The following is a 17,309-nucleotide window of genomic DNA, read 5'->3' on the forward strand; positions in this document are numbered from 1 at the left end:
TACCAATTGCTTACTCAACATCTCCACTTGGTTGTCTAATAAGGTTCTCAAAATTAGTATGTCTAATATAAAACTCATGCTCCTCTCCATTTCCTCTCTCCCCTCCCCACCACAATTCACTTCTCTGTTTCATCTTCATCAATATTACAACAGTTCACCTACCTGCTCAGATCAAAACTGTATTAGTCAGGGTTCTTCACAAAGCATAACCAGTAAGATATGTAAACATATAGAAAAGATGTATTTTAAAGAATTATTAGCTCATGCAACTGTGAGGGCTGGCAAGTCTAAAATCTGCAGGAAAGCCCAATAGGCTAGAGACTCAGGGAGGGGTTGGTGTTGCAACTTAAGTCCAAATGCAGTCAGGAGGCAGAATTCCTTCTACCTTAGGGGACCATAGTCTTTGCTCTTAAGGCCTTCAACTGATTGGAGCATATCACTCACACTATGAAAGGTAATCTCCTTTATTCAGAATCTACTGATTTAAATGATAATCATATTAATCATGTTAATGTTAATCTAAATTAAATTAAAATTTAAATGTTAATTTAAAAAGTTTCTTCACTACAACATCTAGCCAAGAGGACATAAAATTAACCATCACGGTCCACCTCTTGTCAACTTGACATGCATATGCATCTTCTTAAACTATATTTAATCTCCAAATAAACACCATAATAAGGTCATAATTCTAACATGATACAGATCTCCTGTGTACAGCCAAAACACACTCATATTTTCCCTAGAAAAGGATGCAAAGTGCTTAGGTGATAATTCAGTTTTCTTCTTGATATCTTGTAATTAAATCCTGTGATATAAAGTGAATACATCTTATATGATAAAGAGATAAAAGGGGACAAAAACAAAGATATTATATATACATATATCATATATATTCATTTACATATATATATACACATATATACATACATATATATCCATATAGATATAGATATATACATATATATATCATCTTTGGTGTCTACACAGAGCTTGTGTCCAACCATCCTCAAAAAGTCATTATTTTCAGTTCTTCCTCAGAGGAGGCCTGTAGGCAGCAGCCATGACACCCAGCTGGAATGGCATGATACTGAGGCCCCACTTCCACATGGCAGGGGCACATGGCCACGTGGTTCAACCAGCTGGCGCCAGGAGATTCACAGACACGAGGCCTGGCAAGCCAAGGCATGCTGCATTACCCCATGCCCAGCATGCAGACCCGCCTAGCCCATTGTAAAGTGTCCCACAGTAAGGTACCACACCAAAGTGCGAGCTGGCAGGGGCTTCAGCTTGGAAGAGTTAAGAGTGGCTGGCATCCACAAGAATGTGGCACGGGTCACTGGGGATCTCAGTGGATCCAAAAAAGTGGAACAAGTCCATGGAATCCCTGCAGTCCAACATGCAGCAGCTGAAGGTACCACTCCAAGCTCATCCTCTTTGCTGGGAAGCCCTCTGTCCCCAAGAAGGGAGACAACTCTGATGAAGAACTCAAATTGGCTACCCAGCTAACAGGACTCGTCATGCCTCTGGGGAATGTCTAGAAGAAGGAGAAAGCCAGAGTCATTACAGAGGAGGAGAACAACGTCAAGGCCTTCACCAGTCTTGGCGTGGCCAGTGCCAATGTCTGGCTCTTTGGCATCTGGGCAAAAAAGGCCAAGGAAGCTACAGAACATCATGTTGAAAAGAAAAAATAAAGTGCCATTGGCAACTTGTAAAAAAAAAAAAGTCATTATTTTATTTTTCTCAATGCTCAGTCATCTTGATAAAACACCAAATATCCCTCTGGAATAGACTGGGAGAAACAATAGCAGTATACATTTTTGGCAGTGTAGTAGGGTCCTTTTTCAAGGGGAACTGGCCTCCCCTTCATTCAGTTCAAGGGGTCCTGAGTCTAAACTGGCTCAAGTTTAGGAATTAATTATGGGTCTGTGACTCTCTGCTTTTATGATTCAAATTTGACTTCTGTTCCTTTCGCCTAGAACTCTCTGCTTACACAAATTAAGAATTTAGTAGACTTACCATGCATTTTACTCCTAGAAATATCATGATCAGCTAGCCAGTGCTGTAGGTCTCTGCAAGTCATAATATTCTAATTGCTGCTTTGATTCTGCTATCCATTAGAGCAACCATGCCCACCTTGCCTTTGGTGATTAAATAGAACCACTTGGCCTTTGACACCTTGGGATTCAATTACTTCCACGGCATTTAGGTTTTCCAAGTCAGTGACAGCTGTTCCCACTATAATTTCTGACCTATAGAGAAAACAATCACAGAGTTCTTCAAGAATGTTGGGCCTCTCCTCACAAACTTACTGGTCATAGTCATATTGAAAAGTATGTCCTCTGTACCCTCCTAGGGTGGATGAGGAGATCTTAAGTGATAAATCCATTCTAACATTCCAATCTCCCTAAGCCTTTGAATCTCTTCCTCTGTAGTTTATCAAAGCAGTTCTGGCATTTCAGTTCATTTAGTGTAGACCACCTGTTTGTTCGTGTTTCAGGTAGCCAACCAACCAATCAGTTAGAGCTCTTTCTAATCCCCTAAGCTGCAACATTAAATCCAGATCTCTGCTTATCAATAAATTCTGCCTGATCCAATTTTATGGTCCTTCCACTACTATGCCACACCTTTAAATATTGACTCCCACCCATATTTCCTGGATTTCTGCTTATATAAATTGGAAAAATCATGTAGTTCTTGTGGAGTGTACTACACCTCTTTATGGGTCACATTTTGTATGTCACCATTAGGAGTTTACAGGAACTTGAGTCCAGTGATAGACCTAGAAGCAAAGACAGTGGTGGGGGTGGTCCTGAAGAGAATCATCAGTGTCTTGCAAGGCAACTACCTCAGGGGAGACCATTACAATTTCTTTAGGCAGAGCAAGGTTAATCTCCTCAGATGAGGATGGAGTGCCTGCTTCTACTGGCAAAGAAGACTCATGGGAGTTAAAGTGTTCAATGTCCCCAGCTTTATCAGGATCTTCCCATATGTCCCTATTCCAATTTTCAGGATCTCATTCCTTCCCAATTTATGCCCTCACTTTAATAGCAGACACCCTGTGAGGTTGAAAATTCAATTTGCATTGTAATTCAACCACTTGCAGGATGAGCCTCTGAGTTTGTTTCCAGCACTCTCAGCTCTTTGCTACAGGTGATAAGGGTTTCTTTCAGGACAGAATAGAAACTTTCAGGTCATTAACGTGGCATATGAGCTGGGAATTTGATTCCTAAACGCATCCTTCTTTTTCCTCACTTGGTCCAGTGCAATTAGGAGCAACTAGCCAATATCATACTCATTATTTTGATAAAAATGTTCTAAAATATTAAATACATGGTCACTCAGAAACTTGCCTCATAAGTATTTGATTAGGAGTATCCGATGGTGATACTTTTGAATCTCTATTGTCACATCACACCACAGACTATCCATGTTCTCTTCACCAATGGAAGTAGTCATTAGTGCTTTTGAATCTAGTAAGATTAGAGAACCAATTTCAAACACTGGGCACACATAAAATCAAGCATTATAAAAACCTACAAGTCATCCTTGGTGTCTTTCACTCTTACTACATTAGATCCATCAGCTCCACTTTCAGAGTATATCCTGCCTCTTATCACTTATCATATTCAATATTATTGCCATCCTCATCAAAGCTATCATCTCTCACCTACACTCTTTATGCTTTCTTTGCTTTCACTCTGCCTCCTACCCCACTGGTCCCTTACCCTCTGAGTCCGTTATTTATGCAGCAACCAAAATGGTTTATTTAAGACATAAATTTAATCATTTCACTCACCAGCCCCAAAACGCCAGTGGCCCCATCAAACTCAAAATAAAACTCAGACTTCCTATTGCTGTTTACAACTCTATGTAGTCTGACCCTGCCTCTTTCTCTTTGATTTTATTTCCATATTCACCAGCATTTTTACAAATTCCCTAATGTCCACCTGAAGGTGTTTTTGTTCCTTTTGCCTGGAAACCTCCCTTCCCCAATGTTCTTATGGCTCCATTTGGATCATTGCTCAGGAGTCATCTCTTTAAAGTCCTTTCAGGATCACTCTATTTAAATTAACTTCATTATACATTATTCTCTTACTCTTATTAACATTTCTTCATTACTCTTATCACCGTATAGCATATCATCTATGTATTTGTTTAATGTCTGCCTTCCTAACCAGAATAAAACCTCCAAGAGGACAGGGGCTTGCCTGCCTTGTGTCCTGCCAAATCCCGAGACCCTAGAACTACCTCTAATGTGTAGTAATGCACAATCATATTTAACAAATAAATGAATAGTATTTATAGAGTACCCTAAGGTTAGTACTCATAAAGTTGTTTAGAGGGTTAAATTTGATAATATACATATGCCAAAGACTGCTAATTATCTTCTAATGTCAATTCTTCCTTCCTTCTTTCCTGAGAATCCCCAACTTTTATTTAGTCACATGGCTTCCCAGAATAAAGATTCCATTTCCATCCCTTCCACATGGTGATGCTGAGCCAGTACCCACACCTGGTATCAGGCTGCAACCTCTGTTGTTCTTGCTACCTCCTGACCTCCCATTGCCTCTGGACCATGGATCCCCACAGAGTGAATGAGCTTCAGGCCTTGGTGAAAATGTGTAAGCAGGATCCGAGCATTCTGTACACCAAGGAAATGTGCTTCCTGTCAGAGTGGGTGGAGAGCATGGTGGGTAAAATGTCACCTGCTGCTCATAAAACTAAATCAGAAGACAATATCAAGGAAGAAAAAACAGTAATAAGGTGGAGGAAAACATAAAGACAGACGAACCATCAAGTGAGGAAAGTGGTCTAGAAATTGACAGTGAGAGTGTGATTGAACCCTCCTGATGCCCCTCAAGAAATGGGAGATGGGTGCCTGGGTGGCTCAGTTGGTTCAGCGACTGCCTTCGGCTCAGGTCATGATCCCGGAGTCCCAGTATCAAGTCCCACATCTGGCTCCCCGCTCAGCGGGGAGTCTGCTTCTCCCTCTGACCCTCTGCCTTCTTGTGCTCTCTCTCTCGCACTCTCTCTCTCAAATAAATAAAATCTTTTTTTTTAAAAGATTTTATTTATTTATTTGACAGAGAGAGACACAGCGAGAGAGGGAACACAATCAGGGGGAGTGGGAGAGGGAGAAGCAGGCTTCCCGCCGAGCAGGGAGCCTGATGTGGGGCTTGATCCCAGGACCCTGGGATCATGACCTGAGCCGAAGGCAGATGCTTAACGACTGAGCCATCCAGGTGCCCCTCAGATAAATAAAATCTTAAAAAAAAAAAAAGAAATGGGAGATGAAAATGTAGAGCTAACCGAGGAAATGATGGATCAGGCAAATGATAAAAAATAGTGGCTGCCATTGATGCCCTAAGTGATGGTGAACTACAGAAAGCCATTGACTTGTTCACAGGTGCCATCAAGCTGAATCCTCTCTTGGCCAGTCTGTATGCCAAGAGAGTCAGTGTCTTCATCAAATTACAGAAGCCAAATGCTGCCATCTGAGAATGTGACAGAGCTATTGAAATAAATCCTGATTCAGCTCAGCCTTATGAGTGGCGAGGGAAAGCACACAGACTTCTGGGCCATTGGGAAGAAGCAGCACATGATCTTGCCCATGCTTGTAAACTGGATTATGAAGAAGATGCTCATGCATGCTGAAAGAAGTTCAACCAAGGGCCCTGAAAATTGCTGAACATGTGATAAAGAATGAGCAAAAATGTGAAGAGCAGGAAATCAAATAAAGAATAGAAAGGGTTAAGAAGGCTTGGGAAGAACAGGAGACAGCCCAGAGAGAGGAAGAAGCCAGAGGACAATCAGGAGCTCCGGATGGCTCCTTCCCAGGTGACTTTCCTGGAGGATTGCCTGGAATGGAAGGGGGCGTGCCTGGAGTGGCAGGGATGCCTGGGCTCAATGAAATTCTTAGTGATTCAGAGATTCTTACAGCCAGGCAGGATCCAGAAGTTACGGTGGCCTTCCAGCATGTGGCCCAGAAACCAGCAAATATGTCAAAATATCAGAGCAACCCAAAGGTTATGAATCTCATTAGTAAATTGTCAGCCAAATGCCCCTCTGACAAATAAAGCCCTTGCTGAAGGAAGAGCAACTTTGATCACCTAATGGACATCACAGTAATACAAACAAGTGTACCTCTGAACTTCTCATGGAGAAAGCTAGGGTACTGTGAAGATAATCCCTATCCTCTGCCCCACATGCAACTGAAACACTTTATAGTGGTTTACCATTAGGGTAATCATTCAGATAATGTTCTCTTACTATGAATTACAAACTTTAAACACTTTTAAACCTTCAAAATATTTAAAAACAATTTAAAAGTGTATGTTAATTCCTACAATTTTTATTTTATTTATTTATTTTTACTAATCATTTCAGTTTTTTTCCTTTGGATTAATTGGGCAAGGAAGATACGTCAGTATGGAAGATTTATTGCTTAGAGGGAAATAAAGGTTTATTAGTGGGAGGCAAATATAACATTTAAATACACAAAGTTTGAGTTGAATATATGGTTTCTGAGGCATTTTGACTTGTCTTTTAAAATGCTTTATTTATTTATTTTTTTAAGATTTTATTTATTTATTTGACAGAGAGAGACACAGTGAGAGAGGGAACACAAACAGGAGGAGTGGGAGAGGGAGAAGCAGGCTTCCTGGTGAGCAGGGAGCCCAATGTGGGGCTCAATCCCAGGACCCAGGGATTATGACCTGAGCCAAAGACAGTCGCTTAACCGACTGAGCCACCCAGGCGCCCCATGCTTTATTTTTTTAAACATGATTTATTTCAATAAAACCATTGGGACTACCAGTATTGCAGTAGGACCTGGATAGGTACTAGAAGTACTTGGTGGGGCAGCAGCAATCTTACTACTACTTTTATATAGCATGTACCCTTGTGCAGATGCATTTAAATCTTACACTGTGGTGAAGGGATGATTTTTATAATGCTGCAGTGGAATTGGATTACTTAGCTGTGTTCTTGTCTGATATAGAAAATAAATGTTTCACATTATTTCCACAAAAAAAGACTCCATTTTCCACCATGCCTTTCAGTCAAGATTGATCATGTGACTAATTCCAGCCAATATGACATAAGCAAAGTTCCACCTGAAACTTCTGAGAAGAGATCTTAAAAGAAGTGAGTGGAGAAGAGGAGTTTGCCCCCCTTCTCTTTCTTTGCTGACAGCAATTTAGGTGTGATGGGTCTCCAGAAGCTCTAACACCCATCTTGAAGCATGAGATGACCTTCAGAATAGAGGTTGACAATGGAGGATCACAAGATACAAAGAGCCTGGATTTTTGCTACCACAGAGTGACATATTACGTCCAGACCTACTGCCTCTGAACCTCTTGAATGTGAACAAAAAGTAGACTTTCATTTTTAATTCATTGTTATTTTGAGGTTTTCTGTTTCTTGCAATCACACCTACGCCTAACATTTTTAACATGTAAATTAACCAAGACAAACTTTGGATCATAATAAACCCTCAAAAATATTATCTTTTACTTGGTATTATCATCATTGCTTTATTTTTTTTTTTCTGTTTCTGTATCTCCTTGTTAGCATTGTGGTTGTTGTTAAATGCTATGTACTATACCAAATTTTAGGGATATGGACAAGAATAAGATAGAGCTTTGAGTTAAAGAACATTGTGGTTTGGGAGCATAGAAATAAAATTACAATACAACATGTAATGTGCTTTAATGTTTTAATAAAAACATGCTATGGGAACACATAGGAAGAAGAGCATAAGTCTTCCAGGAGGAGTAGAGGCAGATTCATTGCAGAAGACATAAATCTTGAAACAATATGTAAATATGTGTAGTGACTATCATGAGGACAGAAGGTTGGGAGGGAGAGAGAAAAGCAAGAGGAATGACTGCATATGGTTTTCCCTAATTGGTGAGCAGGAGTAATTTGGATCTTACAAAAAAAAAAGAGAGAGAGAGAGAGAAAAGAAAAAGAAAAAAAAAAAGGTTTTCTGTTTTGTTTCATTTTGTTTTGTTTTGTTTTGTTTTTTGCCTCTAAGAAAGCCAAGTCTCTTATCTTACCCAATACTTCATTGCAAATGTGAGGTCACTGTATTAAAAACAAACAAACAAACAAACAAAAAACATTAGCATCAAAGAGTTTGAATAAAAGATAAGTTAATATCTTAGAAAGCAAAGAGGTGATTTCCAGATGGAACTTATATAACCACGACTATTAAAATAAATCATAATGACATATCTTAGGTTGAAATTATTGGGGGATAGAGATGGGGGGAGGAGGTGAGGAGGTGTCAGGACAGAATATACAAATGTATAAAATTAGAAAGTTCCTCTGAGTGGAAGATAGCCACTTAAGGTTCTTAAGGCAACAATTTTTAAAGTAGTTTCTAAAAATTACACTGTAAGTATTCCCTAGTCTATTCCTTATATTGACAAGCAATAAGGAGCTTAGGATGTGTTCATTTGACTTTCATTTTCAGGGCAGCCTCCACTGGATGTTTTTATAGTGCAAGTCAGAGGGTAAGGGAAGGAGCACTAAGATAGCAAAACAAGGATAGACAGTTTGAGATTTCCTCCTTAAGACAACCTCACTGCTGTAACCTCAACACTTGTGCTGATTCCTAATTTGGACCCTCAGGATTCTTGACCTTGTCCATTTAACCTCCTAAAACTAAGCTGACCTTAAATTTGCTCCTGAAATTTCCCATACCTCTAACACTAGATTTAGCATGTGCTCACAGCTTCTCTAATACGGACTCTTGATTTTTTTTATCTTAATACTCTCTCCCATTGGCAAATTATTTTAAATGTAATTTTTAACATGCCTTAGAGTCAAGTGCATTTCTATACAAACAACACACCTCTGAAAATACAATGGAAATCTATTGAAAACTATTAGTTGATCTGTAAAAGTCTGATTTACGGATTTTAAATGTCAAGAATGACTGTAAAATAAAAATGAAACAAAATTAACAAAGCAAACCAACAAAAATACTCCACAAGGCAACTCTTAAAGGAATTGATTTCTGGGACTGAAGAGGAAAAGGAAAATAACATTTGCTTAATATGAATCTATTATAATGTATCCTTCACCTCAGCTTCTCTTTGCCACACTCTAAAGCAGCAACCCTTTTTACTGACCGTATAGTTCAAATCTTTCTTTGGAGAAGTATGCAATAGTTGGTAATCGCATGCATTCTAAAACATCTCATTTTATGCCACCCAAATGCATGATTTACTCTGAAAGATAAATATGGCTATGAAATGGAGTGTTTCCGGCATTCACAGATCAAATGTAACTAGGGAGAGATAACTCAGATGCATCCTGATGTTTTATATTTCCACGCACTAATATTTGCTTCACACCATATGTCACAATAACACAAAAATGTGATAAAGTAGAACAGCCCAGTGGTTTTCTCTTCCAACATCTGGTCTTCTGAGGAAGTCTAGCACTTTAGAGATTCATGTTTAAATCCCCAGATAGGTGGGATAATCAAATGCCTTGGTGAGAGGAAGCAAAGGGAGTGCTGGAAAGTCTTCTTATTATCAAATTGGCATCAGTGAATACTGTGATCATCTCAATTGAATTAAACAAACAGACCTAGTAGTCCAGTGGACCCTCCCTGGAAAGCCACACACAAAGTCCATTCCCAGAGCAGTAAAGAGAACCAGATGTCAGCCTTTTAAATGGTGGCCATCCGTCAAGCCTTCTGACTCTTCATTTTGTTCAAAGCAGTCCAGCCCTGGAGGGTCCACAGCTACCTAAGGAACAATGGCAAAATCATCTTCCTAAAGCTGGCTTGGCCAGTCTCCACAGAAAAAGACCAAGACCACATCAGCTAAATTGATGGGATTTGCAACACATGCTTGTGTCTCCAATCCTTTAAAAAAAAAAAAAGATGGGAAAAATATGCTTTCATATTTCCTACTCCCCTGCAGGAATAAATTAGCTATATTTGTTTTCTTCATTTCCTCACATGCTTCTTGTTCTTTATGTGGACACAATGTGGCTACCAGCCTTACCATTTCAAAGAAGCTACCCACTGAGTTCCCAAACGGCCACCATATAAGCGAAACTTCACATACCCTTTCTATCTTTGTTTTGCTTCACCACAGCACTTATTATTGTTGGCTGCTCTCTCCTTCTGGGAAGAATTTTTCCTGCATGAAATGTCCACCTCTCTGCTTTTCTAATCACTCTCTTTAAATCTTTTTTTTTTTTTTTTATGTCTTTACTTTTTCTAGACACTCAAATTTTGATGTTTAGCAAACCTTTATCTTAGGCCTTCTTTCTGTCTACATCTCTTCCTGGGTGATCTAAATCTCTATCAAAATTCCAGGTCCTAATCATCCCTGTGCTGCTTGTGCTGATATCCTTTGCTCTTCAGGTCTGTTGTCCACCCCTCTCTACTCCGTTCTGTGCAGCAGGAAGCTGATCTCTTATGAACTGCGTCATCGGTTCTTTGGCTGGTGGCTTGCTTTTGTCGAGGAAGATAACCAGCAGGAAATTAGATAACAGGAGGAGAGAGTCAAGATACCAATATTTTTCTGGCTCCTTTCCTGCCAGGCTCTGGGTTAGCAGTGGTTGCATTTCTTTATCAGAGACCATTCCTGTTAGGCAGATTTCTTCTATAGGTATAGGTCTTGGAGATTCCAAGCTTCTCCTTTCCCTCTCCCCTCAAGCCGAGAGGTGGTAGCTGCTTTCAGTTGTTGCTCATTCCAGAGGATTTCCTCACTCTTGCTATGTTCCTGAACCTAGTCAACAGCTTTGTAAATAGTTTATTCATTAAGGTCTTTTCTTGTGACCTCTTTCCAATATGCCATCTATTTGCTGCCAAAACTCTGACCCACACTCTGAAATTGCCCTCATCTGTATCTCAAGTCCATCTTTCTTGCCTGAGATCGAGATCCAAAGAACTGACTACTGTGCCCAATAACAGGCCCATTTGGATTTTCTAGAGTATTTAAATACTAACATGGACATCAATGAACACACGAGCTTCTCCTCTTCTTTCTCTGTATTTCCCTTTACAGGAAATGACATTTGCTATTTTCAAGCCAGAAACATGGAAGTCACCTTTAACCCCCTCTTTCCTTCAGTTCTAATTTTCTAATGAAATACTAAGTTTTACTGAGTCTGATCTAAATATTTCTTGAACCCATCCATTTCCTCCATTCTCATTGCTTTTATGCTAAACTAGACTAACTCCAACTTTTGTCTGGTCTCCCCTATGGTAACATTTTCCATAGCGAAGCCAGAGTGATCTTTCCAAAAGGCAAATTTCATTATGTCAAAACTCTATTTAAAAACCCTTAAAATGGATTTCCATTGCCCTTGGATAAAATCTGGGCTCCTTTCCATGGTTATGTGCTTACCCACTACCTGATCCATGCTCTGATGTAACATCTATTACATTTTATTGTAATTTGTTGTTTAAATGTTACCTGCTTCCATTAGAGTGAAGGTCCACAGGTTAGGTGTTCAGATTGAATTGTATTCCTCTAAAATTTATATGTTGAAGTTCTAATTCCCAGTACCTCGGAATGTGACCTTATTTGGAAATAGAGTCATTGCATATGTGATTAGTTAAGATGAGGTCATACTAGAGTAGGGTGGGTCTCTAATCCAATATGACTGGTGACCTTATAAAAAGAGGAACTTGGACACAAACACAGACACATGTACAGGGAAGGTGACTGAAGAAACATGGGGAGAAGATGTCCATATACAAGCCAAGAAAAGAAGCCCGGAACAGATCCTTCCCTCACAGCCCTTAGAAGGATTTAATGCATCAACACCTTCATTTTAGACTTCTAGCCTCCAAAACTATGAGATGCTCAATTTCTGCTGTTTAAGCCACCCAGTTGTGATACTTTTCTACAGCAGCTCTAGCAAAATAATACAGCAGGGAACATGTCTGTCTTAATTATTGTGGTACCCCAAGTCTCTGACAGTGTCTCAAACATACACAGTAGGTATTCTATAAATATTTATTGAATGATTGAATGAATTCCTGTAATTACTGTGAAGCAAAATTATATATTGGGCAGGTAGTTCAGACCAATGTGATGGAGCTTAATTATTGAAGTATCAAGAATATCTCATTAAAACCTGATCCCAAGTTGAAAATTTAAGGACGATGATTTAGTCAAGCCCCATCACATTCTAATAATAATCAAGCAGGAAAATAGAGTAAATTTTCCATCAGAAAAAGAAAAAAATGCTGAGGGTCATTACTCAGTTAGAATAATAACTTATTTTTAAAATACCGTATCAAGTAAAATGAAATCAAATAAAATGCCATATCAACTTTACCTTATTCCTTTCACAAGCCCTTTAGATTTTACTTATCTAAATAATAGAGAGTCATTATAGTCAATAGGGACTTAAGCATAGAGGGTGGAAGAGTTTGAATAGGTCCTTTGTCATTTTTACTTATATCTGAGGCACCAGGCAAGGAAGGTTATTTAGTTGCTACTTTTTTTTTTTTTTAAGATTTTATTTATTCATTTGAGACACAGAGATACAGAGAGGAGAGAGAAAGCATGAGCAGGGAGAAGGAGAAGCAAGCTCCTCTCCGAGCCAGGGGCCAGATGTGGGGCTCGATCCCAGGACCCTGGGATCATGACCTGAGTCGAAGATAGACGTTTAACCATCTGAGCCACCCAGGTGCCCCTAGTTGCTACTTTTTGAGTTTATCTTTTCCTAAGTCAAACCTGAGAGTTTCAGCACCCTCAACAGAGTACTTATGGGCTGAAGTTCAGAAACCCTGTTAAAATTTCATGAACCTGAATTGAATATATTGGTTTATTCAGCTTTGCTTGTTGTTCCTAAGGTTCAGATGGTTCAGCTGAGGCATGGCATGTGAATTTCTTAATGAATAGTGAATTCGTAAGTTTGTATGTACTTTAAAAAGCATATCTCTTAACCCAATATCACATGTTAAACTTAGCTAATATCTTGGAAATCAGAGCCTCCTTGGTATTTGGGGCACCACAGGTTGGCATTTCACAAATGAAATAGTCCTCTTGCAATTAAATAAAGACTAGTCATGATGATAAGCGGTGAATATAATTTGAATTAAATTATATTCTGAATGGTTAAGTCTAGAAAAATCAGCAGCCTAATAAAACTGATTAGTATTGACTTTGTACTTGGTGACATCTACGATCTCTTCCAATTTTTATTCTTGAGGTATAAAGTCACATACATGACATTGGTGTATGTCTTATGAAATGTCATTAAGCTTCTGCCTTCAAAGAATTGAGAATACTTGAATTTGGCCACTTTTAATAGCATTTCTTTCTTATTAACTGTTGTTTTGTACATCCAAATCACGAATCAAGCCATTAAGGGCATTTGTTGTTTACCATGTTATACTAAAGTGACTCTGTAACCCCAGTCAAGTTCTCCATGAAGAGAAGCTAAATGATCAGAACCTTGCACTTTCTTTAAATAATGAATCTGCTCACAGCATGTGGCCACCTCTCAAGCAGAGAAATCTTCACTTACTGGCATATTTTTGGCCTATATCCTGAACTCTGTCACCTCATCTGAACTGGAATTCTTTTTCCTAATATGTTGTTTGAATCATCATTTTCTTGGGCACTGGAGGCCCTTGCTCTGATGACTAACAATGATTTCTGCCATCACATCTGGCTTCTATCCCCAGGTATGCCCTGCACATGGTCCCTCATATGGTAACACCCTTCTTCTAGCCATGTAGATCTCACTCTTACCTTGAACAATTCAGATCCCTACACCTCATCACACCATTGCCCTTGTAAGCCAGAGATTTCTGCAGTCCAGGAAATGGGAAATCAGATGATAATGAAAGATGTATAGTTTGCCTTTGTTACTAATCCAGGGTTCCCTTCTCTCTATCCATGGATGCTTAGAATCCTGGTTCACAAACTCATGGAGATATGTTGGTGCCATGATGGTTGCTCCATGGACTCCTACCTGAGTCAGAGTGTATCATTTAAAAAAGTTTATAAATATTTCAGAATGCTTCTTCCATCATCAAAATATTTTATAATCTTCTCCCTGTTTCAGTCTTCTATCATCATAGCAATTAGAAGACTGATTAGTACCACTGCTACCTGGAACATGAATTCAGAGATAATTGTCCTTGAAAATCTTCTGGTTTAATCCTCGTTTGAGCCAGTAGAAATTTGGTTTTCTATTACTTGCAAATAAATGATTTCTAGCAAGTCATTTAATTCAATCTTTCATATCAAAGAAACTTTTACCTTATTTTAAAATTTTAAGAGTTAGGGGAAGAAGACAAAGACAAAGGAGAAGAGAAGAAAAGGAATTTGAATGACTAATTGAAAATGTCTTGTGTCTCTGAAACACCAGGACCACTTTCACAGACTTTGCAATTTTGTCACATTAAGAATCCTCAAGTGCTCATGATTCAGCTGATGTTTTCAGGTAGCTTGTCCAGGTATCCATGAAGCAATCATTAAATCATTATATCTAGTCAGCATGAAATAAAATTATTGTTTTTAAAGATCCTTAAATATTCTTAATTCTGAACATTTGGAGTTTAAAAAATATATCCAAAGAATAAATTGTTTTTGAGCTTTGATATGAGTTAACAGAAAAGAGACTCTAACACCAGTCTAAGATATTAACAAAGAGATTTAAGAATCAATGAATAAAAGTGGAGCATATAAGGATGTTTCTTATATTTTTAAAAGAAAACACTTTCAGCTTATTAATCTTTTTACCAAAAATATTCATAATTCTCTAAAGGAAAGGACAAGATTATTAATAATCATTACACTTAGAAGAATTTGAAAGAGAAAACATTTTCTAGTGGAGCAAATGCTTCAAAATGCAGGTTAATGTGATCTAGCAAAAACATTGTGAACTCAGGCCTTTTATAAATACATGTATATATAATTTAATATTTATCTTTTAATGAAATACTGACGGTCAGGATGACAAAATGTGCTATAACTACAGTTCATCTTTAGAGGAAGAAAGATCACATCTTTGCATGTTTCCTTTAGATTGGCATTGGAATAATTATACAATAGTGCATAGATCAATAATACACTATATACATATGCCTTGATAGAATATCAAACCTAAAAGTCTGTTCATAGTTTGGTTGGTCAACATTTCTCTCAGTTTTCTAGAAAAAAGCACAAAAAACACAAGCAATTTTCTCTCTTCCATGTTGGTTTCCAAAATAATGTCTGCATGGAGCCTGCAGGGAAACTTGGGAATTAGAACTCTTTTTCAATTAGTAAAGAAAATCAAAGAGAATTTCCAGTAGTGACTCAATTAATCCAAGTACAGCAGGGAGTAACATCCTAATAGTTGGAATAAGAAATGGTGGGAGGATGCCTAAAATACATTTCTAATTCCAAAGCTTGAAAACTAAGTCGCCTAAGGCCATTCTACCTGCCTACCAGTCCTTCATGTTTCCCCATTGATTAAAAATAAACCAGTAAAATTTAATTTAGTTCCATCATGTAGCAAGCGTTTGGAATATTTACATGCTTTACTAACGGTGTTCATAGAGCAGCACAAAGAAGGGGCCTAGAGACTTGACAAGGCTATTAATTGCTAGTTATGTCCTACATTAAGTTTGTACACCTCAGGTCTTCTTTGATATCAAGAATATTTTCACATTTGTCTTCATTCTCAGGTATTTCTACTTTTCCGGATGGGGAGATATTTATCAGTATAGCTGAGACAGTTTTGATAGAATCAGTTTCAGTTTTAAATCTCTCTTGAGAGGCTCTCACATCTTGTAGGTTCACCTAGGCTGATTCCAGGGAAGTCTCTCAAGTAACTACCCTTGGGCCATATGCATGCATTTTAGCTTCTAGCTGAAATTCCACTGAGTTAACAGTTTGTTAAAATTGTTTTTAGAAATATGTTCCTGAGTGGCAAAGCTCCAAATAACACCTAAATTATCATTTGTGAGGCATGAAGGGGAGTGTGGCTGTCTCCACCACATCCCTCACTGGACAAGGCCCACCCTGACAAAGCACAGGGTGAAGCTCTCATCTCAAAGGAAAGACACAATTCCTCCAGCAGCTTCATCCCAGCAGCAATATGGCAGCAGAGTTCCAGGGTAGACACAGCTCATTAGGACAGTGGAGTTTTGCTTGCTTCCTCTTGACTGATGAAACAATACACATCTTTTCTTTTTTCCAATCAAAATGCAGATTTAATTTCATCATGCACTACAGGTGCTTTGAAAGAGCAAACTCGTTCCAAAAAAACCTACTGAGTAATATTATTAGTTTATGTTTATTGCTATGTAGAAAGAGTCATGATAATTTTCTGTGTTTGACACTTCACACATACTCTTTCTTCTGTTTGGAATGTCTTTCCTCTTTTCAACTTGGAGAAAGCCCAATCTTAAAGAAGTAAAGCCTTCCTTGGGAAATTTGTGCTATCCCCAGTTAATCTGAGTGCCCAGGCCCCCCTGTGACTCCTATGTCATAGCATGTTTCCCACCCTAATACAATGTTTGGGTCACTTTCTGGGATCACTAGACTGGAACCTCCCTGAAGTAGAGGACAGATGGCATCATCTTAGTATCTGCAGGGTCTTTAAGTACAATTCCTAGCACAGAGATATACTAAAATATGCATGTTTAGTGAATTAATATACCAAGTGGTGTCCAACAATCAATGCTCTCAGTAACATAATTTAGATTTACATATCCTTTGTATTTACTTCAGCACTTTCAACACACACACTTGGATGTAGATAATGGATTATCTCTATTTTTAAAATTTTTTTTGAAGATTTGATTTATTTATTTGACAGAGAGAGCACAAGCAGGGGGAGCAGCAGAGGGATAGGGAGAAGCAGGTTCCCTGCTGAGCAGAGAGCCCAGCGTGGGACTCGGTCCCTGGACCCTAGGATCATGACCTGAGCAAAAGGCAGACACTTAACCAGCTGAGCCACGCAGGCACCCCATATAATAGATTATTTTTAAACTCTTACTTTTCTTAGATTGTCCTCTGACTCAAATGTGCTTTCTTGTAGCCATAATTTCTTCTCATTCATCTTTTTTATTAGACTTTGAAAAGAGGGACTGTGCCGTGCTTCCTATAGCTAGCAGGTGCAATGATAAATACTTTTTGAATAAATAAACAACCAAATATTAAAAGGTAATTGATGGTGTCCATGGCTAGGCAGAGAGCATGGCTATTGAGGATTGACTCAATAGCTACACAGTTAATCAAATAAAGGTGATAACTGATGTTAAGAAGGGACAGTAGGGCTGGAGCTGGGATAGGGGGAGTTTAGGAAACTAATAATAAAAC

The 17,309-nt window shown here is 38.6% G+C and overlaps 2 pseudogenes; both read left to right on the forward strand.

Annotated features, from left to right (window-relative positions):
- The first annotated feature begins 1,063 nt into the window (after positions 1-1,063).
- LOC118536815 (large ribosomal subunit protein eL13 pseudogene) lies at positions 1,064-1,694 on the forward strand (annotated as a pseudogene).
- A 2,885-nt stretch (positions 1,695-4,579) lies between these two features.
- LOC118536820 (hsc70-interacting protein-like) lies at positions 4,580-6,080 on the forward strand (annotated as a pseudogene).
- The last annotated feature ends 11,229 nt before the right edge of the window (positions 6,081-17,309 follow it).

The sequence above is a fragment of the Halichoerus grypus genome, chromosome 8 (genome assembly GCF_964656455.1).
Source record: "Halichoerus grypus chromosome 8, mHalGry1.hap1.1, whole genome shotgun sequence".
Lineage (NCBI taxonomy): Eukaryota > Metazoa > Chordata > Mammalia > Carnivora > Phocidae > Halichoerus > Halichoerus grypus.